Here is a 26,207-nt window from a genome sequence, read left to right as displayed (position 1 = left end):
AACATCTGGAACAATCCTTATAAAGTGTTAGTATTCCTATGATTTCCCCACTGACTTCAGATCACTTAAAGCAGAATAAAACCAACCTCTTTACAATGACCTGCACGAACCTACGTGATCTGGGTCTGTCTTCCTCTGTCCTCATTTTAGTCCTGTTTTCCCTCTGCTCACTGTGATACAGATGTACTTTCATTTCATTCCTTGAATCTGCCAAGTTTTTTTCCAGGTCAAGGCCTTGGCATCTCCTGTTCCTCCAGCTGGGAATGATCTGCTCCCACAACAACCTCAAATTTATCAAAACTTATGCACATATTTACCAAGCCCTACGCTAAGAACATTATGTGCGTTAACTTATACACATTAGACTGGGTCTTCAAAAAGCAGATGACAAGATAGGGTTAAATGTGTAAGAAATTTGTGGGATGGGGAGAGAAATCTATAGAAAAAATAGAAAGCATTTTTCAGGAGAGCTGTCAGACTCTAAAGCTACTCTGATCTCAGTGAAGGGACAAAAGGGAAAAGGGAAGCAGGGAAGGATGGATGAATCTTAAATCTCCATGCATTCTTCAAAAAGTTGGTCAAGGCTCAAGACAAATCCACTGGTAGGGTAGTCATGTCTCCGAGAAATGAGTCTGCCTTAGCGTCCCTGTCATGCTCAGTTGTTGGCTGGGAAGATCCCAATGGGAAGTGGCATCTCAGTGCAAGTGCGACAGTGGGCTTCAGCATGCAGCAGCCAGGCCCCCTGTGTCAGACATCTGAGAAGCACCTGCTCCTGGATCCCACATCCTTCAATCTGCCCAATAACCTTGTCAAGAAGGTTTTGTTATCCTCATTTACGACATGAAGAAAGGAGGTGCAGAGGTCAGCTGCTCAGCAGGTGGCAGTCAGGATTTGGGATGATGTGGTCTGCCCCCAGATCTCTCATTTTTAATCAGTAAAATTTAATTCAGGTCACACCCCAAATGTCACTTCCTTGAGAAAAGAAGGTATTAAAAAGAAGTAGGCCTTACCCTTTCCAAACCATCGCTGTGATTTATCTTCCTACAACATTTAATTTATATTACAAGCTATTCTGTCTATCCTCCTTCAAGTAGGAGATAACATATTGGCAGATGAAACTGAGGGGGGAGAAGTGATAGGGAGTTGAAAGAAAGGAAGGATATGGCCAGCACTGTGGCACAGAATGTTAAAGCCTGACCTGCAGTGCCAGCATCCCATATGGGCGCCGGTTCTAGTCCTGGCTGTTCCAATTCCAATCCAGCTCTCTGCTATGGCCTGGGAGTGCAGTTCTGGATGGCCTAGGTCCTTGGGCCCCTGCACCCACATGGGAGACCTGGGGGAGGCTCCTGGCTCCTGGCTTCGGATCAGCACAGTTCGGGCTGTTGCACCCAATTGGGGAGTGAACCAGCGGATGGAAGATCTCTCTTTCTCTCTCTCTCTTTCTCTCTCTCTCTCTCCCTCTCCCTCTCCCTCTCCCTCTCCCTCTCCCTCTCCTTCTCTGTGTAGATCTTTCAAATAAATAAATTCATCTTTTAAAAAAATTGCCTAAAAGCCCATACTCACTTCCATTATTACAGATCCTTCTAGAACTTCCATGCAATCAGAGATAAAACTTTCATAAGTGAATCTATCAGAAAGAAAAAAAAAATCATTTGTTGGTGATGTTATTTCTAGTGAAATTCAAGAGAATTAGCACACACAAAAAATTATACAAAGAACTGAAAAGTTTTCATAAATACCAACAATAACCATTTAAAGTATACTGGAGAAAAATGTAGTCATAATATAAACAAAACTAGATATATATTATATAAATATGTAGTTAATAAATATATGAGCTTGTAATGAAAGTAACCAAAAAATTAAAACCTATTTGAAGAAAAACACCACAACTCACAAATAATTTAAATGTTTTTATTTTACATTTAATACTTAATACTCTAAAGATACATAAACGACTCCTAATTTTATAGATATCTCAATTATAATAAACATTAGCAAAAATTCTTTTACAACTGGATAAAAAAAAATTCTGAAGTTCTTTGAGAGACTGAATAAGTAAAATAGCTAAGAAAAAAATTTTAATGACAAGCTCTGAGGATGGTTTTGTCCTATAGGATTTCAAATGTATTATAAGACAGCAACAATTCAACAATCAGCTGCATAATTCTCACAGTCAAAACAATAACATAGATAAGATGATACAAAAAATAGTATATCAAACAGCTTATATAAAAATTTTGTACATGAAGACAGGATAAAATTGGTAGAGGAAATCCACACATAACATTCATTGACGAGAAATGGTAGGTGATTAACTCAGAAGTCACACTCATTATCTTTCAGGTAGATTCAAATGTTAAAAATCATAAAAAAGCTGAAAGTAAAATTATTATCCCAGCTCATAAAACAGAGATACAGTTACATAACAGAATATTAGTGGTATTAAAATCATACTGATGAAAAATATTTAATACCTTTAGAAAATGTGATTGAAATGAGAAAATAAAATTATAAAATAGTACACAGAAAATTCTTTATTAAAGTTTTCAGAAGGAAGGGAAATTCATCAAAAAATGAAAATATTTCTTCATTAATTAACCAGTGAAGTAGAAATACCCCTTGGTACTTAATACTATGTCTGTACTGATCACTCAAAGCTAGTAAGCATATGTCTATATACCTTCATTCTTAGAAAAACTGATAAGCCCTCATTTTTACATGAATGATAGCTTTTTTAAAGATTTATTTATTTATTTGAAAGTCAGAGTTACACAGAGAGAGGAGAGGCAGAGAGAGAGAGAGAGAAGTCTTCCATCCACTGGTTCACTCCCCAATTGGCAGCAATGTTTAGAGCTGTGCTGATCTGAAGCCAGGAGCCAGGAGCTTCTTCCAAGTTTCCCATGCAGGTGCAGGGGCCCAAGGACTTGGGCCATCTTCTACTGCATTCCCAGGCTATAGCAGAGAACTGGATCGGAAGTGGAGCAGCCGGGACTCGAACCAGCACCCATATGGAATGCTGGCACTGCAGGCGGTGGCCCTACCCACTATGCCACAGCATCAGCCTCGCAAATGATAACTTTTAAGAAATAAAAGATTTTATGGCAACTGATCATTTTGTCAGAAAATTACCCTAAGACAACTAATTGATTTCTGGTTCTTTGCTAAGAATGAGCTCATACAGAGAATAAACATGAATTATGAAATGGGGTTCATAAGGGTTTTTTTTTTTTTTTTCATATTTGTTTCATGTTTCCCCTGTTGGGGGCAGGATTCTATGATGGCCTCCTGAATCCTGCCCCCTGTTGTCCACACTGGTACAATCCCCTCCCACAAGGCCTTGAGAACATGATGGGCTGCATCTCCCATCATTATGTGCCAAAAGAAATTTGTGCATGCATTAGGGTCCTAATCAGCTGACACTGAGTTTATCAAAAGGAAAAGTATCCTGGATGTGCCTGACTTCATCAGATGAGCCTTTAAAAAGAGGACAGAGAGATTCTCTCACTGGTCTTGAAGGTTCAAACTGCCACATTGTGATGAGGGCCAGGGGCCAGGGAACCAGCTTCTAAAGCTGAGAATTGCTTCCAACTGACAGCCAGCAAGAAAGCAAAAACCTTAGTCTTACAGCTTCAAGGAACAAAATTTTTTCCAATAACCACAGAGCTAGGAAGAAGGCTCCAAGCTCCATAAGAGATTGCAGTCCCATCTATCACCCCAGTAACCTGTTGAGACACTGAGGACCCAGCAAAAACATGCCCAGACTCTGGTCTCACAGAGACTGAGAAATAATCCATGTCTGTTTCTTCAAGCTGCTAAGTTTGCGATACTTTGTTACACAGCTATAGAAAACTGTAACACCCTCGCTATTGATGGTGATATTTCAATCCCCATTTTAAGTATATACTCATATTAGGTGTTTCTTTTCTGATGCCTTATATCTGTGAGTTATTTGATGATTATCTGTCTCTCCACATGAGCTTTCAAGCTCTGGTGGGGGCAGAACATAGTAATTACTCTGCATGTTGAATGAAGAATGTTCTCATTATGATTTCATTTTTCTCACGAGGCTCTGAAACTACCTATTACTATAAAAAAAAATGTGTAGGTGGAGAAAAATTCCTTCCATCCTCTTTCCAAAGGATCCCTAGCCTTGCTTTGAAAATCTGGAAAACACATCATGCAAGAGAGCCATCAGCAACCTGCAATCAGAGAAATGGCTTGGTCCCAGGGAAGGCCCTGAGCGACCTTAGGTAAAGTGGCCAATACTGCCAGGTTGCAAAAAAGCAGCTTCACTGTGAGCCTAAAGACAGATGTAACAGACACATCAGCCCTATTTCTTAATTTCCTTACAACTGGCATCTACTTTTAGCCATAAACATTCCAACCTGTGGGGCAAGTTTAGCCTAGTGATTAAAAATGCACTTACAGTGTCCGCTTGGTGCTGTGGTGGGTTGAGCCAGTGCCTGTGGTGCTGGCATCCCATATGGGCACCAGTTTGAGTTCCGGTTGCTCCATTTCTGACCCAGTTCCCTGCTAATGGCCTGGAAAAAGCAGCAGAGTGTTTGGGCCCCTGCACTCATGTGGGAGACTCAGAAGACACTCCTGGCTCCTGGCTTTGGCCTGGCCTAGTGGTGGCCATTGCAGGCATCTGGGGAGTGAACCAGTGAATGAAAGATATTTCTCTGTCTCTCCATCTTTCTCTGTAACTCCAACTTTCAAATAAACCTTAAAAAAAAAAAAAGAAAACAGATCTGGTGTCCCATATTGGAGTGCCTGGGTTAAAAACATGGCTCTGGTTCTGGCTCCTGACTCTAGATTCCTGCCAATGCAAACTCTAGGAGGCAGGCAACAGTGATGTCTCAAGTGACAGGGCTTCTACCAACTGCCTGGGAGACCTGAGTTCCTGGCTCCAACTCTCACCACTGCAGGCATTTGGGAAATGTCGATCTCTCCCTCTCTCTCTCTCTCTCTCTCTCTCTCTCTCTCTCACACACACACACACACACACACACACACACACACAATTAAAAGACTCTACACCATATACCTCAAGACAATCTGTCTATTAAATTCTTAAAGGAGGCCCATTTTGTGGTATACCCTTTGTTAGCGGAATTGAATGTGGGGTGGGAAGTCTGCAAGTCTTTGCATGCTTCTGGCATGAAGAGGTAGACTGGAAGCAGAATAAACTGAGGTCAGTTCAGGGCTCATTTTTCATGGAATAATTGGGCATTATTTCAAAATATCCACATACTTTTTCTCCTTTCACTAACCAAGATATTACTAACTAGTTTCACCTGTCTACAGGAATTTAAAACACACACACACACACACACACACAAAATGATTCTCAACCTTACGACACACAAGACAGACTTTACTGAGGTGTTAAGGCTCAAAGTCATCAGGTGCAGACCTGATGCAGACCTGCAGACCTTGGACACATCCACGTGGGAGATGAGGTACAGTTACTACCAACAGTTTCACACTGCTACATCCAGGTGCGTGCAGATGCGACATCAGGTCCCAGCTGTGCAAGTTGGGGTATAGGTTCAGAGATCACATTTTAGGTTCTCAAAAATCTTGCCTCACCTGTCAGGTCATATGCCTGCATTTAACAGGAGGTACAATTTGTTATGGCAGAAGCTCAGAGACATCCTACTCAAGTCACATATGCATTCACATTAACCTATTTGGTGAAGATTTTTTTTTTTCGGATCAGAGTATAGAAACTGCTATATTTTTTGAAATGAATAAGCATATATATTGACATGATCTCGGGAAGCTCCCAGTGGACACTTTCTCCTCTGAAGTCCTCTGAACTGTTCCCCTTCAAGAACTCAGGGTTCTCATGCTTAGTACGTCCCTTCTCCCTACACCTATTCTTCAGAAGTGACTCAGTAAGAGTCATCTACCCACTAGCGTGTGTTGAGCTTGCTGCGTTGCCTTCTCTTTGGCCTCCAACTTTTAAAAAAGGAGTCTATGCAGGTAAAGGTTTCTTGGGATGGATAGGCCTGCCTGGCATTTTTGAATCAGCATCCAATAGAGAGCTGTTGACTCAGACACAACAGTGTAGATCTACTAGTCAGTTAACTGTGCACCAAATCCAGAACAGTAAGTGGAAAAAAATTTTTTAAAAAAAGGAAAAATGTTAATCTGTCAACTTGTCTAGTTAGTTCCAACTCAAGAAGGCTCTGGAACTTCTACTGTCACTGTTCAAATTCCACTGTTCCCAGAACAAATATTCTAATGTTGCCCAATGAAAAGTACTTTACACAATGTAGGAAATGAAACTCTGTGAAGAAAGGACCAAAAGATTATCAAGCTTCATTTTCAAACATTTCCCTGCTACAAATATTAGGATAGAGAAAACCATTTTAATTAGAAAAACACAGGCGAAAACTCACAATAAGCACTACCTAACCCAGTTTGCAGAGAGATTTCCTGCAGGCATACAGTTTCATTGTCAATAACTTAGGAAAAGAGAACTTCTGGGATGCATTGCTACGGATTTTTTACAAAATGAGGGAGTGGCAGATTTTAAAATAGAAATATGATTCACTTTTATTAGAATAGCAATTTGGGCTAAATGTAATCCTATTTTTCAGTCTGTTTTTTTCTTCAACAATTAACTTCCTTTACTCAGGTATAGCTTTTTTATTTATGCCACACCAGTTTCATTTTTTTCTTCTATGCCTAACAAATAATATCTCCATCCATTCCTCCACAATCTTTCTAGATTCATCTAGCTTCCTGATAGTGATAGTTATATATTGGGTACACATTCACACATTATGCAAAAGTCAATATAATTCATAAGTGCTTCTATGAATTGCTAAGGTTGTAGGGTTGATGTGTGTCCCCATTATTAACCTTTGATTTACAAAATTGCTATAATGATAATGAATTTATTTTAAATGCCAACATATATTTTGATGTGTGTGTATATATATATATACTTCGAAAAGAACCTGCAAATTGAATTTATCTACCAATTCAGAAGAAATTCTCATCCAAAGTGTATGTGTAAAAATATATAGAGATATCTATAATATTCATACACACTTTACACTTTAATTTCTTCACATCAATTAATATTTATAAGCATATTAATCTGAAAGTCGATCTTAGACAGGGATACAATCTTAGCTAAGACAACACAGATGGTAGCATGTATTCTTGCAGACTATTTTTACATTGATTCTCTTACAGGCAATCTGGTTTATCAGCTTTGCAATGGGTCCACAGTGTGAAGAATTCCAAAAATGAAAATTCCAACATTCTCAAAACACTTGGCTGCAGACAGATTTAGAGGGTATTATCTTCTCCCCTTGCCAAATTTCTGGTATGTAAAAACCAAGAAGATGGTCCAACATTTCCTTCCCCCATCCTGTGTAAGGACCTTGTTACTGTATTGCTAGCTGCTGATACAGACTCTGACAAAGGAGACACGCGAGCTTTGGGCTGTAAGGATAATGGAAATTTGCTATGGGGTGTGATGAAAATGTATTAAGCATAAGATCTGTGTAATCAAGAATGAATTAACAAACAAGATGACACTAAACAAGCCATATGATAGGGTCAGGGTTCAGGAACAATCTGGTTGCAGATTGTATCTGGAAGTGATCACATGCTGAACAGACACAGAGCCTTATTTGTTACAGCACATGTAGTAAATGAATATGTAATCGCTAGGGTAACATCAGGAGGACAGCCGGCTTCATGTCTAACCATTAATGATCAGTAATAAAAGTGACAGTGTTTGTTCAGTTGGGGAGAATAAGCTGTTTCCTATTGAGGCAAACACAGCACAATTTAGTCAAAAGCCATTCATCTATGCAGGGACAGTGCCAACCTTGCCTAATTCAAAATAAATGAGTCTGAGGCTAAACCATGCTTTCAGTGGTTAAATATGGACTTCGTCAGCACGTTGAGGCTTTGACTTTTAAAGTGAGGTAACGAAATGCAATGAAAACCAGTGAAATACAAAGATGAAAGCATGACTAGGGACTGTGGGTTCTTATCATTAACTAGAAATAATGCGAGCACTTAGGATCATGAGCTAACAGTTCTAACGTCACTCTTCTAGATGAAAAGATTGAGCTCTGTTAAATAGCTAAATAATTAAAGAAGTTATTAAGAAGTCATTCCACCATTTAAATAAATAACTCAATTAGTAGGAAGGCTGAGCTCAGAGCAATTATGATATGCTCAGGAAAATGAAATGAATTTTATTGGTTAGGAAAAATATTCTAACTAAATATTAACTCATGATATCTTGGCTTTCAACAAATATCCATACAAGTAATTGTGGAAACAAAGTGCCATACTATGGTGTAAATAAAACATCAGTTTTTTTAAAGGTTTACAAGGAATCTATCTACATATATTAGTACTTTATTTCAGTTATGCATCTCAACATAACTATAATCATTTCAAGGAAATTTATGTTTAGATGAAGGAAGTTGCCATACAGAGTCTAAAATTTCTAAGATTAGTGGAAAACTCATGAACTGGGTGTCTGAGTGGTAGTTGAATTAAGTGATCTCAAAATATCCCAACTTAGCTTTTGTGATTCAAAATACATCAGGGGCATGCACTTGTTGTAGTGGTTAGGACACTGCTCTGGGACACCCACTGCTCGTATGCAAGAGGCCTGGTCTCAAGTCCTTGCTCTACTACTCCCAGTTCCAGTTTTCTGGGAAGCAGCAGGTGATGGCTCAGTGAGTTTGGTCCCTGGACCCCTAGAGTAAACCTATACTATTTTCCTGGCTCCCAGGTTTGGCTTTGTTCAGCCCTGGCTGCCACAGGCATTTGGGGAATTAACCAATGGATGATAGTAGATCTATCTCTCTATCTCTCTCATATGCTCTCAAATAATAAATTTTTAAATCAATTTAATTTTAAGACAAATAATGCTTTAATTTACTCAAATATTTCCCTATTGTTGAAAAAAAGTTTAAGAATAAAAGTTAAGTAAATTAACAAATATTTATTTAATTTTTAGTATGAGCAGGGTTACTGTTAATTGCTTGGAAAGACACACCAATACAACACAATGAAATCAAAAAGGACACTGAGTTTTTATTTCAAAGTGTGTGTGTGTGGAAAAACCTACAATTCTTACTTGATTGCATTCTATAATACACTGAAATAAGATGTCATATAGGAAAATTTGTTTATTGACAAAATGTATTACTATAGAGTCAAATCATTTTCTTGCCTAGATGTGGACATATGTTTGCTGCACCTGCTGTTCACCCTTTAGTGGCTCATGACCTCCTGTGTGCCAGCAGGGGGCCTACAAGCATATCTATTACTTGGCAAGTACTTCAATGAGCACTATGCGTACTAGCGTCACGTTACCCCGAGAACTCTCCAAACAAATACCCAATACCCACCCCTGTCTAAAGAGAAATGGAACAGAATTGGTGTCTGACAGAGGCTAGGAAGGGTTCATTCACTACATGATTCATAAGCCAGAACCATATATTCTGCTCTTCAGATGACCTCTTCCAAAAAAATCAACAAAAATGAAGTAAATCTAGAATGGTCAAATAATTATTTTTCAAATTTCATGTTTATGTGTAGATAAGGTAGTATTCAGTAAATACTTGAAAACCATGTAAATTGGTCATTCATACCTGTGCATGAGTTGTATTCTTTACAGCAACAGAGTCCAGTTAAATATATCTGCAAGTATATTATTGCAATGTGTTTAGATAAAACTTCCTCTAGTCAGTTTTTCTTTTAATGTAAGTGCCTGTTTGACTTTACCTGTTTCTTTTGCTAAATAAAGATTGTAGGAGCCAACACTGTGGTGTAGTAGGCTAAGCCTCCACCTGCAGTGTCAGCATACAATATGGACACCAGTTTGTGTCCTGGATGTTCCTCTTCCAATCCAGATCTCTGTGTATGGCCTGGGAAAGCAGTGGAGGATGGCCCAAGTGCTTGGGCTCCTGCAACCACATGGGAGAACCAGAAGCAGCTCCTGGTTCCTGGCTTTGGATCAGCTCAGCTCTGGCTTTTGGAGCCGTCTGGGGAGTGAACCAATGGATAGAAGACCTTTCTCTATCTCTCCCTCTCTCTGTAACTCTATTTCTCAAGTAAATAAATAAATAAATCTTAAAAAAAAATTGTATGTCTAAGAGGCAAAGGAATCACATAAACAAGACTAATGTCTACTAATACTAACTGACAGAATTAAAAAGGGAGAGAACGATCCAACATGGGAAGCGGGATACACACCAGACTCATAGAAAGGCAGTTGTCCTAAACAGTACTCTGGCCTCGGAAAGGCCCTTGAGGCTTTCGGATCTGGCTGAAGAGCCCATGAGAGTATTTTAGGCATGGAAAGCTGTCGCTCCCCCACTCACGGAGGAACAACGCTGTCCAGGGTTAGCTGCTGGCACCCTGCCTCCGTGGAGGGGCGGCTCCCCCTGCCGCTTTCCCCGCTTCCACGGAGGAGCGGCACACCGCCGGCCGGCTCTCTCAGGGGCTGCTCAGATGTTCCTCAGATGTTCCTGGTGCATGTTGTCTCTCTCTCCTTTATAGTTCTCTTCCACCAATCCATGCTCTGCTGCCCACACACCGAGCATGCTGCTCTCCTCCAATCAGGAGCAGGATCAGCTCCTGCCGCTTATCAGTCAAATTGGCGAGGCAGCTGCATAGAAGTTGTTTACTCCTCCCCAGCGCCATATTGTGGGAGATCAGATGCATAGAATTAGTCCTAGTTCCAGTAATTTAGTCTAGTCTCAGTTGCTCCTACAGAATGCCAAGACACTCTGGCAAAAAAAAAAAAAAAAAAAAAAACCACCTAAATGAAAGATCACTGCAAGTGAGAGCCCAGTGGAAAGAATAGGGCCATCAAAGAAGGAGATACCTTTCTCTGAAGGGAGGAGAGAACTTCCACTTTGACTATGGCCTTGTCGAAATAAGATCAAAGTTGGCGAGCTCAGGGGGCTTCCATGGCCTTGGCAACTCATGACTAGAGCCTGGGGAGATTGCTGACGCCTTAAACAAGAGTGTCAATTTGTTAAGTCAACAACAGGAGTCACTGTGCACTTACTCCCCACGTAGGATCTCTGTCCTTAATGTGTAGTTCAGTGTGAATTAATGATATGACTAGTGCTCAAACAGTATTTGGCAATTTGTGTTCTGTGTGGGGGCAAACTGATGAAATCTTTACTTAATATATACTAAATCGATCTTTTGTATATAAAGATAATCGAAAATGAATCTTGATGTGAATGGAATGGGAGAGGGAGCGGGAGATGGGAGGGTTGGGGGTAGGTGGGAAGTTATGGGTTGGGGAAGCCATTGTAATCCATAAACTGTACTTTGGAAATTTATATCTAAATATAAAAGTTATAAAATGTTATATAAAAGTTATATAAAAGTTAAAAAAATTGCATGTCGCATTCTTTTAAAATAGTATACTACAATGGCGTTCTATGCTGTTGCTTCTCACAAAATCGGATTGTTTATTATGTTAAAAGTGTATCTTAAAATTTAATTTTATTCTCTAATTTTGAAAAAATCTAATCATTCCAGCTTTCAAGTAAAAATTAAATGCTTGGAGTGTCTCATATACAGTGTTTCAAAGAAATATACTAAGATTTTGTATTGCTTTAAAATGTTCAAATTAGGGGCCAGTGCTGTGGCATAGCAGGTAAAGCCACTGCCTGTGGTGCCGGCATCCCATATGGGCGCTAGTTCAAGACCCAGCTGCTCCGCTTCCGACCCAGCTCTCTGCTATGGCCAGGGAATGCAGCGAAAGATGGCCCAAGTCCTTGGGCCCCTGCACCCATGTGGGAGACCCAGAAGAAGCTTCTGGTTCTTGGCTTCAGATCGGCCCAGCTCTGGCCGTGGTGGCCATCTGGGGAATGAACGCAAAGATAGAAAATACCTATTTCTCTTTCTCTCTCTCTCTCTCTCTCTCTCTCTCTCTAACTCTGCCTATCAAATAAATAAATAAATCTTTTTTAAAAGGCACAAATTAGCACAGAAGATAGTTACACTATGAAACACATTAAACATATTTTTAAATAATTACAGATATAAAAAATAAATTCTCTATCCCTCCTATAGCTAGAAGTACAAAGATACATATGATTTTGACATTTCATCTTAGTCCTTATATTTGCCTAAATCCACAAATTATTAATTTATGACTTAGTCTGAGTCCTAGACAAAAATATAGGACAGTTCTGTTGGTGGAATCTCTTGACTGATCTCTATTTATAAAGCAATCAAACCCCACTTTGTTTCCACTTGAGCAGGCTCCCAAAGGGTCATGGCAAAAGCAAGTTTGCACATAGTACAATGGATACAGAATAGACAGCACCCTGAACAGAGAGAGGCAGCGCTCGATTGTCCACCACAAAGGCATAGTCCCAAAGTATGATAAATCTTGATTTAACCCCTTTCCTATTGTTCCTTCTCTGTGTTCCTGCCTAATCCTTTTAAACTTTTATATCATAAAATGTGAATGTGTACATTACATATTCTGAAGAATATAATGATAGGGGCCAGCGCTGTGGCATAGTAAGTTAAGTCTCCGCCTGTGGCAGCAGCATCCCATATGGATGCCAATTCAATTCCAAGCTGCTCCTCTTTTGATCCAGCTCTCTGCTAATAGCCTGGGAATACAGTGGAAGATGGTACAAGTACTTGGACCCTTGCACCCGCGTGGGAGACGAGGAAGAAGCTCCTGGCTCCTGGCTTTGGATCAGCCCAGCTCTGACCATTGTGGCCATTTTGGGAATGAACCAGGAGATGGAAGACCTTTCTGTAACTCTGCCTCTTAAATAAACAAATCTTTTTTTAAAAAAAGAAAGAATGCAATGATAAGCTCACTGATGAGATAAAATATCTGTACCTTTATGTGTCTAGTTTTATAGATTTCTCTCTTCCCTTGCGCTCAAGCTAGCCACAATCTTTCCTTGATTCTTTTTTTAACCTTAACCTTATAAATCTTTATTTTTATTTTTGTTTTAAGTTTTAATCAACAATAATTATTGCTTATACTCTTATGTCTGCCAACTTCTGTTAATTAGTGCTTTGTCTAAAGTAGAGATTTGAAGTCAAGTACAAGGACTCTAGCATCAAATACATAATATATAGACATTGACATATGAACTTTGAAAAAACTATTCACTCACATTTCTTTTGTGAAAATTGTGACTATATTTGCAAATTGAAGTGGTCAAAATCTGATAATTAGTTACTGTACTGCAATTATATATACATATTTGTTTCTTTAATCAATTTCTATCTTTCAAATTCCTTCTCAGGTTTTGGGCCTTTTCATTCTTGACATTTATTTAAAAAAAAAAAAGTGATCAACAGAGTAAACTTAAAAATTATTGGAAGATATCATAAGAGTATTTTTTGAGGAATAGAACATTGTGGACAAAATATGACTAGCTACAGCAACTATAGTTTTTCTAATGAGAAAAAGATGCTCATAAAATCTATTGGCCAATGGTAGAAAAATATATCTCCATTACTTTCTATTCTTAGATTATTGATATCAAGATAACATAGGTATTCCTTTTATTTTAAATCAAAGGCATTTTAAGTCTCAGCATACTCTTTAAGAACTACTGTAAAGTAATATAAGGTGTTGCTATTGCACTTTTATGACCCTTTAGTAAGTTGAGAAATACAAATATGAACAAAATCAACCAAATCAAACACCAACTCAATTGATTATATTCTTAGAATTGTACATATGATTGAAATACATGAAATCTGTTCTCTTTATATTAATAATTTTATATGTATTTATTTATTTTTAAAGGTGGTGTTACAGAGAGGGAGAGAGATAGACAGATCTTCCATCCACTGGTTCACTTCTTAAATGGCCACAATGGTCAGAGCTGGACTGATCCAAAGCCAGGAGCCAGAAGCCTCTTCCAGGTCTCCCCTGGGGATACAGGGCCTGAGCACTTGGGCCAACCTCTGCTGTTTTCCCAGCTGCATTAGCAGGGAGCTGGATTGGAAGTGGAGCAGCCAGGACTTGAACTGGCCCCCAAATGGGATGACAGCACAGCAGGCAGCAGCTTTACCTACTACACCACAGTGCAGACCCCTAAAACTTTTGTAAAAGAATAGCTAAGATATGGAATCAACCCAGATGTCCATCAACTGATTATTGGATAAAGAAATTGTGATATATATACACTATGGAATACTACTCAGCCATAAAAAGAATGAAATCCTGTCTTTTGCAACAAAAAATGGATGCAACTGGAAACCATTATACTTAGTGAAATAAGCCAATCCCAAAAAGACAAATACATATGTTTTCCCTGATTTGTGGTAACTAATAGAGTACCAAAATGCAATGTATAAGAGTAAAACTGACACTTTGAGATTCAATGATTATTTATAGCATTTGTCTCTACTGTTGAAGAACAGTGTTTTTGTCTTCTTAATATTGGTTTAACTCCTTACTTAATGTAGAGTTAATCTTATAAGTATAAAGTAAACTAAAAGTAGATCATTGTAAAAATTAAGAGAGGGAATAAGAGAGGAAGGCAGAGGAAGGGAGCGTCGGTGGAAAGGAGGATGGGTAGGGGGTATCACTATGTTCCTAAAACCATATATATGAAATGTGTTTACCTTAAATAAAATTTTAAAAAGATTTAGAGAAAATAGGCAAAAAATAATAGAAAAACATATAAATATAGCTTGTCCCATATACAGTGAGATACATAAAAAGTAATTAGTAAATTATGTGTTCATCACACAATCTTTTATAATGGATTCATCAAAATTTTAGAGAAACTTCCATTCCATTGCTGATGGATCACCGACTATTTTCAATTATGGATACAAGCTTTGGAATGTTCTTCTATGTGTACAGTCATTCTCACTTCAAGCTGACATTCATTATTACTGCTTTTCAATGCTAATGAGTTTATTAAAAGCTTACACTCATAAGTCAGTCTTTATTTTCAAGTTGAAGTAACATTTAACTATCACCCAATAAAGACAGAAACTTCCCTAAATATCATTAATAAACATAAGCATTTAAAAATTAGTTCCAGGCCAAACAGGCTTAAGGCTCTGCTAAATAAGGAGTTCAACAAGTAAAAAGTAGAAAGATCACTGTTCTGCCAGAATACAGACAAGGGTTATAAAAAATAATCAAAATTCAAGATGTCAATTTCACTTGTATACATTAAGACTTTTGTATTCTATGGACTAGCTATCACAAATCAAAGAAAACTTACCATATTTGTCTTTTGGGGTCTGGCTTATTTAAGCATAATGCTCTCCAGTTGTATCCATTTTGTGGCAAAAGACAGGATTTCTTTCATTTTATGATGCAATAGTATTCCATCACGTATATATACCACATTTTCTTCATCCAATCATCAGTTGATGGACATCTGGGTTGGTCAATTCTATATCTTAGCTATTGTGGATTGAGCAGCTATAAATGAGGGGATGCAGATAATGCTTACATGCTGATTTCATTTATTTTGGGTAAATTCCAACCAGTGGTATGGGTAGGTCATCATATGGTAGATATATTTTTAGATTTTGAAGGATCTCCATGCTTTATTTCATAATGGTTGCAGCCGTTTACATTTCCATGAAAAGGAAAAATCCCATTTTGTCCAGGTGGATGAGCTTTTCTGATGTTTTGGTGGATTCAACTCGCTAGAATTTTGTTGAGGATTTTTTTTTACATCTATGTTTATCAGTGACATTAGTCTAAAGTTCTCTTTCTTTTTATTTTTTTTTTTTTGGTTTTGTAATTAAGGTGATACTACTCTCAAAGAAAAGGTTTTTAGAGGATTCCCTCCATTTCAATTGTTTTGAATATAAGAATTTGGATTCGTTATTTTTTTTAACTTTTCTTTAATGAATATAAATTTCAAAGTGCAGCTTATGGATTACAATGGCTTCCCCCCCATAACATCCCTCCCACCCGCAACCCTCCCCTTTCCCACTCCCTCTCCCCTTCCATTCACATCAAGATTCATTTTCAATTCGCTTTATATACAGAAGATCAGTTTAGCATACATTAAGTAAAGATTTCAACAGTTTGCACCCACATAGAAACACAAAGTGAAAAATACTGTTTGAGTACTAGTTATAGCATTAAATCACAATGTACAGCACATTAAGGACAGAGATCCTACATGAGGAGTAAGTGCACAGTGACTCCTGTTGTTGACTTAACAAATTGACACTCTTGTTTATGGCATCAGTGATCACCCTAGGCTCTTGTCATGAGTTGCCAAGGCTATGAAAGCCCCCTGAGTTCACCGACTCTGATCATATTTAGACAAGGTCATAGTCAGAGTGGAAGTTCTCTCCTCCCTTCTGAGAAAGGTACCTCCTTCTTTGATGACCCATTCTTTCCACTGGGATCTCACTCGCAGAGATCTTTTATGTAGGTTTTTTTTTTTTTTCCCCAGAGTGTCTTGGCTTTCCATGCCTGAAATAGTCTCATGGGCTTTTCACCCAGATCCGCATGCCTTAAGGGCTGATACTGAGGCCAGAGTGCTGTTTAGGACATCTGCCATTCTATGGGTCTGCTGTGTATCTCACTTCCCAGGTTGGATCATTCTCTCCCTTTTTGATTCTATCAGCTAGTAATTGCAGACACTAGTTTTGTTTATGTGATCACTTTGACTCTTAGTCCTATCATTATGATCAATTGTGAACAGAAATGGATCACTGGCACTAGTGAGATGGCATTGGTACATGCCACCTTGATGGGATTGAATTGGAATCCCCTGGTATGTTTCTAACTCTACCGTTTGAGGTAAGTCAGCTTGAGCATGTCCCGATTTGCACATCTCTTCCCTCTCTTATTCCCATTCTTATATTTAACAGTGATCACTTTTCAGTTAAGTTTCAGCACTTAAGAATTGTGTATTGATTATAGTATTCAACCAAAAGTATTAAGTAGAACAAACAAAAAAAATACTAAGAGGGATAACGTATTAAGTTGTTCATCAACAGTCAGGGTGAGGGCTGATCAAGTCACCGTTTCTCATAGTGTTCATTTCACTTTAACAGGTTTCCTTTTTGGTGCTCAGTTAGTTGTCACCTATCAAGGAGAACAAGTGGTATTTGTCCCTTTGGGATTGGCTTATTTCACTCAGCATAATGTTTTCCAAATTCCTAACAGGGATCACTTTTCAGTTAAAATTTAAACACCTAAGAATAATTGTGTGTTAATTACAGAGTTCAACCAATGGTACTAGAACAAAAAAAAAAATACTAAAATGGATAAAGTATTACATTGTACATCAACCATCAGGACAAGAGCTGATCAAGTCACTGTTTCTCATAGTGACTATTTCATTTCAACAAGTTTCCCCTTTGGTGCTCAGTTAGTTGTCACCGATCAGGGAGAATATACGATATTTGTCCCTTTGGGACTGGCTTAATTCACTCAGCATGATGTTTTCCAAATTCCTCCATCTTGTTGCAAATGACCTGGTTTCGTTGTTTTTGACTGCCGTATAGTATTTGATAGAGTACATGTCCCATAATTTCTTTATCCAGTCTACTGTTGATGGGCATTTGGGTTGGTTCTGTCGCTCCCCCTCTTCGTGGAGGAACGACACAGGACCCTGCGCTGTTCTTTCTGTCTGCTCGGCCCTCCCCGGGTTTGCTGCTGGTTCTTCCCGGGTTGGCTACTATCCCTTCCACCTCCGTGGAAGGGCAGTTCCCCCTGGCCACATTCCCCACTTCCGCAGGGGAGCGGCACACCGCCGGCCGGCTCTCTGGGGGCTGCACGGGTTCCCTTAGATGTTCCCCATAGATGTTCCTGGTGCATGCCGTCTCTCTCCTCCTTTATAGTCCTTCTCTGCCAATCCCAACTCGGCTGCCCACACGCCGAGTACGCTGCTCTCCAATCAGGAGCAAGTCCTACAGTTAATTGGTTGAACTGGAGGCAGCTGTGCGGAAGCTGTTTACTTCTCTCCCAGCGCCATATTGTGGGAGAGCAGATGCATAGAATAAGTCCTAATTCGAGTAACTTAGTCTAGTCCGGATTGCTCCCCACAGATCCCCCTTTCTTTTTATTTTTTAGCGTTGATACGCGCCTGTCTTCGGTGTCCCGCGGCACACACTAGAGTTGCCACAGGCTCTTACAAGTCCTATCCATCAGGCAAACCGAATCCGGGTCCTCTCTTCGCCATTGTGAGGAGGTTTTTAGGCGCTGATGCATGCCTGTGTTCGGTGCCCTGCAGCGCATGCTCTGCTCTGCCCGCAGGGGCTTACAAAACCTATCAGGCAAACCGAATCCAAGCCTTCTCATTGCCTTATTGTGGGGGAGACTTATTAGTGTTGGTTCGTGCCTATCTTCGGTGACCTGCAGCTCATACTCTGGTCGAGCTTTGCTGGCGCTTACCGCCTTAAATCAGGCAGACCGAATCCAAGCCTCCTAATTGTTGCATGTTGAGGGGAGGCCTTATTTTTCTCTATTTCTCTATCTCCGGGCATTCCTACTTCTCCCATTTTACTTCTATCTTCCAGCATTCCTATTTCTCTCACTTTACTTCTAAAACTTCTGTTTCTCTTATCCCCGCAGCTTTCCGGCACCTCGCCCCGCCGGCGGGTTCCCGGCTCTGCGCCGCTTCAGCCCGCGCGCCTCTCTCATCTGCGCAGCTTCCCGGCTTTGCGCGGCTCGGCTTTGCGCGCTCCGCAGTCTCCACGCTTAACCCTTTCGCGTCTGAACCACGGCCTACGCCAGCGTTCCCTATCTATTCACGCCCCGTGCTCTCTCTGCACGCGGCGGCTTCCGCGAGTAACACAGCGTAGCTTGCGTCTCCGCCACTAGGATTCAATCTAAGTTCCCCGGGCTAGCCTGGCGAATTCAACCCAGCGTACGTCTCCGCCCCACGGTTTGGCTTCCCGTCCTTTGCTCCCCGGGCTAATCAGACGGATCCCAACCTGGCTTGCGTCTCAGCTTCTGGTTTCAACTTTTCGCCCCCTATTCCCGGGCTAACTTGAGAACCCCAAAGTGGCTTTCGTTTCCGCCTTGGCCTGCCCCCCGCGGCTTCAATTTCCCTAACATTTTTCTCTACCCGGTATGTTTCCCCAAGCTTTCTTCCAACAATACTCCTCCCTCATTTCTCCTGGCCTCTCCCCACAGTCTGCATCCGAGTCTGTTTGTTCTAGCTTTCACTTTCACTTTCGACCTTAGAGATTTCTCCCAGCTTCCCCCCGTAGTCCGTATCCGAGTCTATGCCTAGGCTTTCAATAGCTTCTTCCGGCACCCTTTTCGTCCGGCTTTTCCCTAGGCTGTTTGCTAGTCTCTCTCTCCGGTATTTTCCCAGTTCTTCCCGTTTCTTCCCTCCTAAGTTTCATCTCCGTCCTAGGTTTCCTATCCGAGCTAGGTTTCCTATCCGAGTCACGGCACCATTATGTCGCTCCCCCTCTTCGTGGAGGAACGACACAGGACCCTGCGCTGTTCTTTCTGTCTGCTCGGCCCTCCCCGGGTTTGCTGCTGGTTCTTCCCGGGTTGGCTACTATCCCTTCCACCTCCGTGGAAGGGCAGTTCCCCCTGGCCACATTCCCCACTTCCGCAGGGGAGCGGCACACCGCCGGCCGGCTCTCTGGGGGCTGCACGGGTTCCCTTAGATGTTCCCCATAGATGTTCCTGGTGCATGCCGTCTCTCTCCTCCTTTATAGTCCTTCTCTGCCAATCCCAACTCGGCTGCCCACACGCCGAGTACGCTGCTCTCCAATCAGGAGCAAGTCCTACAGTTAATTGGTTGAACTGGAGGCAGCTGTGCGGAAGCTGTTTACTTCTCTCCCAGCGCCATATTGTGGGAGAGCAGATGCATAGAATAAGTCCTAATTCGAGTAACTTAGTCTAGTCCGGATTGCTCCCCACAGGTTCCAGGTCTTAGCTATTGTGAATTGAGCTGCAATAAACATTAATGTGCAGACAGCTTGTTTGTTTGCCAATTTCATTTCCTTTGTGTAAATTCCAAGGAGTGGGATGGCTGGGTTGAATGGTAGGGTTATATTCAGGTTTCTGAGGAATCTCCAGACTGACTTCCATAGTGGCTTAACCAAGTTCTTCTTTAAAACTTCAGAAAATGTTAGGAAAGAAATAGAAGACACCAAAAAATGGAAAAATGGAAATATCGTCCATGTTCATGATTTGAAGAATTAATATTAAAATGTCAACAGGGGCTGGTGCTGTGGTTAAGGAGGCTAACACCATGGCCTGCAGTGCCAGCATCTCATATGGACACTGCTTGGAGTCAACATTTGATCCAGCTACCTGTTAACGTGCCTGAGAAAGTAGGAGAGGATGGTCCAAAAGCTTCAACCCCTACACCTACATGGGAGACCCAGAAGAAGCTTATGGCTGCTCTCTTCAGCCTTGCTCACTCCAGCCTGTTGTGGGAAGTAAACTAGCAGAAGGTAGTTTCTAGCCGGCGCCGTGGCTCAATAGGCTAATCCTCCACCTTGCGGCGCCGGCACACCGGGTTCTAGTCCCGGTTGGGGCGCCGGATTCTGTCCCGGTTGCCCCTCTTCCAGGCCAGCTCTCTGCTATGGCCAGGGAGTGCAGTGGAGGATGGCCCAGGTGCTTGGGCCCTGCACCCCATGGGAGACCAGGAAAAGCACCTGGCTCCTGGCTCCTGCCAGGATCAGCGCGGTGCGCCGGCTGCAGCGGCGGCCATTGGAGGGTGAACCAACGGCAAAAGGAAGACCTTTCTCTCTCTGTCTCTCTCTCACTGTCCACTCTGCCTGTCAAAAAAAAAAAAAAAAAAAAAAAAAAAAAAAAAAAAAAAGAAGGTAGTTTCTCTCTCTCTCTCCCCTCTCTGTAACTCTACTTTTCAAATAAATAAATCTTTTTTTAAAAGTTCATACTACCCAATGCAATTTAGATTCAATATGATCCCAATCAAAATACCAAGGACATTCTCCTCAGATCAAGAAAAATAGACCCTAGAATTCATATGGAAACATAACAGATACCAAATATATAAAGCAATCTTAAACAACAAAAATAAATTCTAAGGCATTGTAATACCAGATTTCAAAACATAATTCAGGTCAGATATCATCAAAACTGCCTGGTACTGGCACAAAAATAGACATATGGAACATATTGCAAACCCTGGAAATTAATCCACAGACCTACAACTAACTAATCTTCGACAACCATGCTAAAATTACTCCCTGGGGAAAGAACTGTCTGTTCAATAAATGCTGTTGGGAAGACTGGATCTCTGCATGCAGAAGTATGAAATAAGACCCCATGCAAAAGACAACTCACAATGGTTTAATGATCTAACTCTAAGACTTGAAACCATCAAATTAGTAGAGGGAAACATACGGGGAACATTGCAAAACACTGAACTAGGTACACTTCCTGGATAACACCCCAGAAGAACAGGCAATAAATGCAAAAATAGACAAAGGAATTACCTCAAGCTAATAAGTCCTTTGTTGCACAGCAAAGGAAATACTCAAAAATGTAAAGAGAAAACCGACAGAATGGGAGAAATGATTTGTAAATTATACTTCTGATAAAGGATTAAGATCTAGGATATAAAAGGATCTCAACAAACTCAACAACAAAACAATCCCATTAAGAAATGGGCAAAGGATATGAAAAGGCATTTTCAAAGAATGAAATACAAATGATCAACAGACAAATGAAAAGATGCTCAGAATCACTAGCCATCAGGAAAATGCAAACAAAAATCATAATAAGGTTTTAGTGGCATCCAGTTAGAAAGGCTCTCCTCCAAAAATAAAAAAAAAAATAACAAATGCTTGTGAGGATGTAGGATAAAATGGACCTGTGGGAATTTAAACTAGTACAAACATTATGGAAAACAGTATGGTGTTTCCTCTGAAATCTGAAAATAGGTGTACCATCTGACCCAGTCATCACACTCCTGGGAATTTGCCCAAAGGAAATTAAATCATAATATGGAAGAGTTATCTACAGCCCCATGTTTATAGTAGCTCAATTCACAATAGCTAAGATATGGAATCAACCCAGATGTCCATCAACTGATGACTGGATAAATAAAATGTGATATGTATACATGATGGAGTACTACTCAGCCATTGAAAAGAATGAAATCCTGTCTTTCCTTCACAATAAAATGGATGCAACTTGAGACCTTTATGCTTATTGAAATAAGCCAATCCCAACAAGAAAATCATATATTTTCTCCGATTTATAGTAACTAATATATAGAGTACTAAAAAAGTAATGTATATGAGTGAAATTGACATCTTGAGATTTGATTATTATCTATAGCCTTGTCTATACCTTGTCTATACCCTGGATGGAAGTTTTTTCCACTTTATTACTTGTTTAATTCTTTATTTAGTGAAGACTTAGCTTATGATTATAAAGTAAATTGAAAGTATGTCATCACAAAAATTAAAAGAAAAATAAAAAGGGGGTGGAAGAGAAGAGGTAGAGGCTGGGAAGTATCATTATGTTCTTAAATTGTATATACGAGATCTTTAAAAACTAAATTTTTTACATATACACAGATTTCTGGAAAGTCACAAATTCCTAAATATCACTCAAATGAAATGAAATACATTATATGAATATCTATATAAGCAATTGAATTTTTAACTAAAAACTACAGGTTTATACAACTTCACTGGTGACTCTAGCATTTAAGAATGAAATGCTGGGGCCCATGTCATGGCGCAACAGATTAAGCCACCTGCGAGGAAGCCAGCATCCTATATCAAAATGCCCATTCACATTCTGAATGTTCCACTTCCAATCCAGTTCCCTGTTAATGTGCCTGAGAAAACAGCAGAAGATGGACCAAGTACTTGGACCCCTACCAACCCCGTGGGAGACCCAGATGGAGTTCCATGCTCCTGGCTTCAGCCTGGCCCAGCTGCAGCCATTTCTGCCTTCGGGGAGTGAACCAGTGGATGGAAGATGTCTTTCTCTGTCTCTCCTTCTCTCTGTGTGACTCTCCTTTTCAAATAAATGAAATAAAATGAAAAACAAAAAAGCAAAATGCTACACATTCTGCAAAAACTCTTTGAGAATATTGAAGGCCAGGGGACACTTCCCAACTTATGTCAATAATATCCTGATAGAAGAAGCAAAGACAGTGCAAGTAAACAAAACTAACTACTCATATCCCTCCTGAACATATATGCAAATGTTCTCAAAATTTGAGCAAATTTAATCCAACAGTATATTAAAAGGATAATATGTTTTGACTGTCTCTGTTTGTTTTCTGCTGTTAACAACACAATACCAGAGTTACAGTTCAGGTCCAAGGGCTGGAGACCACACCTGGTAGTAATTACTATCCAAGTTTCAGAACAGTGTAGGGCATCACATGGCAAACTACAGGGAGTTTGTGTGTGTGTGTGTGTGTGTGTGTTCTGGTATCTCTCCCTCTTCTTACAATATTACCATATTCAATCATATGGCCCTGCCCTACTGGCCTTCTTAAATCCTAATTATCTTCCAAACGCCCCATCTGTAAATACTATAGTCAGACCATATTCCCACCTTTAAATTCATATTCAACAGGAGTATAGAGAAACAAATCCTATTCCATCATAGCAAGGACCTTGTAGGAATTATCTCCAGAATGTAAAACTGTTTTAACCTCTCTAAATCAATCAAAAGATTTCACCAATTTAGCGTACTACTATGGACTGAATGTGCTGCTACTCTCCCCCACTTTCAATACTCAAAATCCAACAGTTGCCTGAAAGTGAGAAAGGGGATGGTTGTACTATACACTTTAAATATAAGTACTTTAGCGGGCCGGCGCTGTGGTGCAGTGTGTTAAAGCCCTGGCCTGAAGCCCCAGCATCCCACATGGGAGACGGCTCGAGACCCAGCTGCTCCACTTCCTGTCCAGCTCTCTGCTATGGCCCGGGAAAGCAGCTCCTTGGGCCCTTGCACCCACATGGGAGACCAGGAACAAGCTCCTTGCTCCTGGCTTTGGATCAGCACAGCTCCAGCCATTGCAGCCAATTAGGAAGTGGACCAGCGGATGGAAGACCTCTCTCTTTCTCTCTAACTCTCTCTCTCTCTTTCTCTGCCTCTCCTCTCTCTGTGTAACTCTGACTTTCAAATAAATAAATAAATCTTTAAAAAATAAATAAATAAATATAAGTACTTTATTACAAGTCAATAAAGTTGTAACAAGATAACTATATTTTTATGACTTTAATATGTGAAACTTACTCTAGGACAAATGTATACATATTGGCAAATTCAATATCCCACATTACTAACTAGTTTTTATTCAAGCTTTGTTTCCATCCTTTACAACTTTGGTTACAATTCTATCTACGTAGTTAGTCCCTCGGACTTAATTAGAATACCTTTGCCTTGGCCTGGATTGATAACCATGTAATTACGCCTGAAAATACAGATATTAGTAAAGACTATTTTCATGTTTCAACAACCAAAAATCAACTCTGATGGTACATGTAATTGCTTTGGGAAATAAGGAAATAATAAACATTTCTAAAATTTTTCATACTAGTATAGCTTTAAGATTCCCCAAATTACACTAAAAGTAGTACACGGCATCACATGGAAAGAGACAAAAATACAGATTTTATTATAGTAATTTTTCTAAAGAATATAATCGAGTACAACATAAGCAAGTATATGTTACCTATACTCCAAAGAATATTTTTTGCCTTCCTAAGAGAATATAACTAAATGGGTTCAATATTTCACTGTTTGAAAGGTTAGCCCTGGCTTGAACATCATTGAGATTCCTAATGTTCTTGGGGAGAACATTGCAACACAATCATTTGCCCTAGTGAATTGAGTCACAATCATCCAAATTTATTAGCTAAATTTAGTAAGTTAATAACATACTGGTAAAACCATGAGAATGGAAACATTGTTCCTAGAATCTTGAGTTGTCTCACTAATTGATCAAACCAGTATTGCACAACAGGCTCAAACTCTTCTTTGCTGACTGAGCCTGATTATTCATTTGAAGACTCATGCCAATATTTTAGGTGTCTGCTACATTACAAGGATAGCAGAAGACGGTGGGATGGAAGAAAACTGAAAACACCATTTTAGCACATCTTTTAAAGATTTATTATTTATTTATTTATTTATTTGAAAGGCAGAGTTGGGGAGGCAGAGAGAGAGAGAGAGAGATGTTCCATAAGCTGGTCCACTCCCCAAATGGCCACAACAGCTAGAGCTGAGCTGAGCTGAAGCCAGGAGCCAGGAGCTAGGAGCAGCTTCTGGGTCTCCCACATAGGTTCAGGGGTCCAAGCACTTTGGCCATCTTCTACTGCTTTCCTAGGCCACAGCAGAGCTGGATCGGAAGTCGAACAACTGGGGCTGGAACCAGCACCCAAATGGAATTCTGTCACTGCAGGTGGTGGCCTTATCCATTATGCCACAGTGCTGGCACTTGTTTCATCACTTTTTATCTCTTATTCTGTTTCACTATCTTAAGAGCATTAACTAAAACATCCTCACATAGCTCCTCCAAGAATAGCTTAAATGATTCTTCAGTCTAAGCAAGTACCCATCTAATTCCTTCAGCAAACTTTTTGAGAACAAGGTCATTATCAGCAAGCAACACATCTTCACTGGGGTTGACTCTATGGTGCAGCAGATTACCACCATGGCCTACAGTGTCAGTATCCCATTTGGGTGTCGGTTCGAGTTCCAGCTGCTCTACTTCCCATCCAGTTCCCTGTTAATATGCCTGGGAAAGCAGTGGAGGATGGCCCAAGTGCTTGGGCCTGGGCTCCCACATGGGAAACCCAGAAGAAGCTGCTGGCTCCTGGTTTTGGAATGGCCCAGTCCTGGCCTTTGCAGCCATTTAGGGAGTGACCTGATGATGGATGATCTCTCTATCTCTCCTCTCTCTGTAACTCTGCCTTTCAAATAAATAAATATTTTTTTAAAAAAAATCTTTGCTTCAGAAGTTTGTATAAGTGCTACAAAAGATAAATGAAGAGGAATATACTAAATCTTTATATTAAAAATTCTCTCCTTTTCTTGCTTATAAATATATATGTTTCTTTCTGGGGAGAGGGGCAGGAAGCTGATAAGTCTATTTTCTGCTGATATGTAGAATTTCTTGTTCTCAATGGAAAGGAGCCATTCTAAAGTATTTGAAGACTATTGCAATTGCAGTTTATTGGGTGCATATTAGAAGAGTGAGAATATTTTTAAAGTTTTAGCTTTTCCATGAATCTGATGC

General features: G+C 40.1%; 1 pseudogene; it reads left to right on the top strand.

Moving 5' to 3' along the window:
- The first annotated feature begins 613 nt into the window (after nt 1–613).
- LOC138843928 (cyclin-dependent kinases regulatory subunit 2 pseudogene) lies at nt 614–9,545 on the top strand (annotated as a pseudogene).
- The last annotated feature ends 16,662 nt before the right edge of the window (nt 9,546–26,207 follow it).

This window comes from Oryctolagus cuniculus, chromosome 10 (genome assembly GCF_051225735.1).
Source record: "Oryctolagus cuniculus isolate XC-2025 breed Fujian yellow rabbit chromosome 10, ASM5122573v1, whole genome shotgun sequence".
Lineage (NCBI taxonomy): Eukaryota > Metazoa > Chordata > Mammalia > Lagomorpha > Leporidae > Oryctolagus > Oryctolagus cuniculus.
Note: the sequence above shows the minus strand (reverse complement) of the source record. Positions and strands in the feature narration are given on the sequence as shown.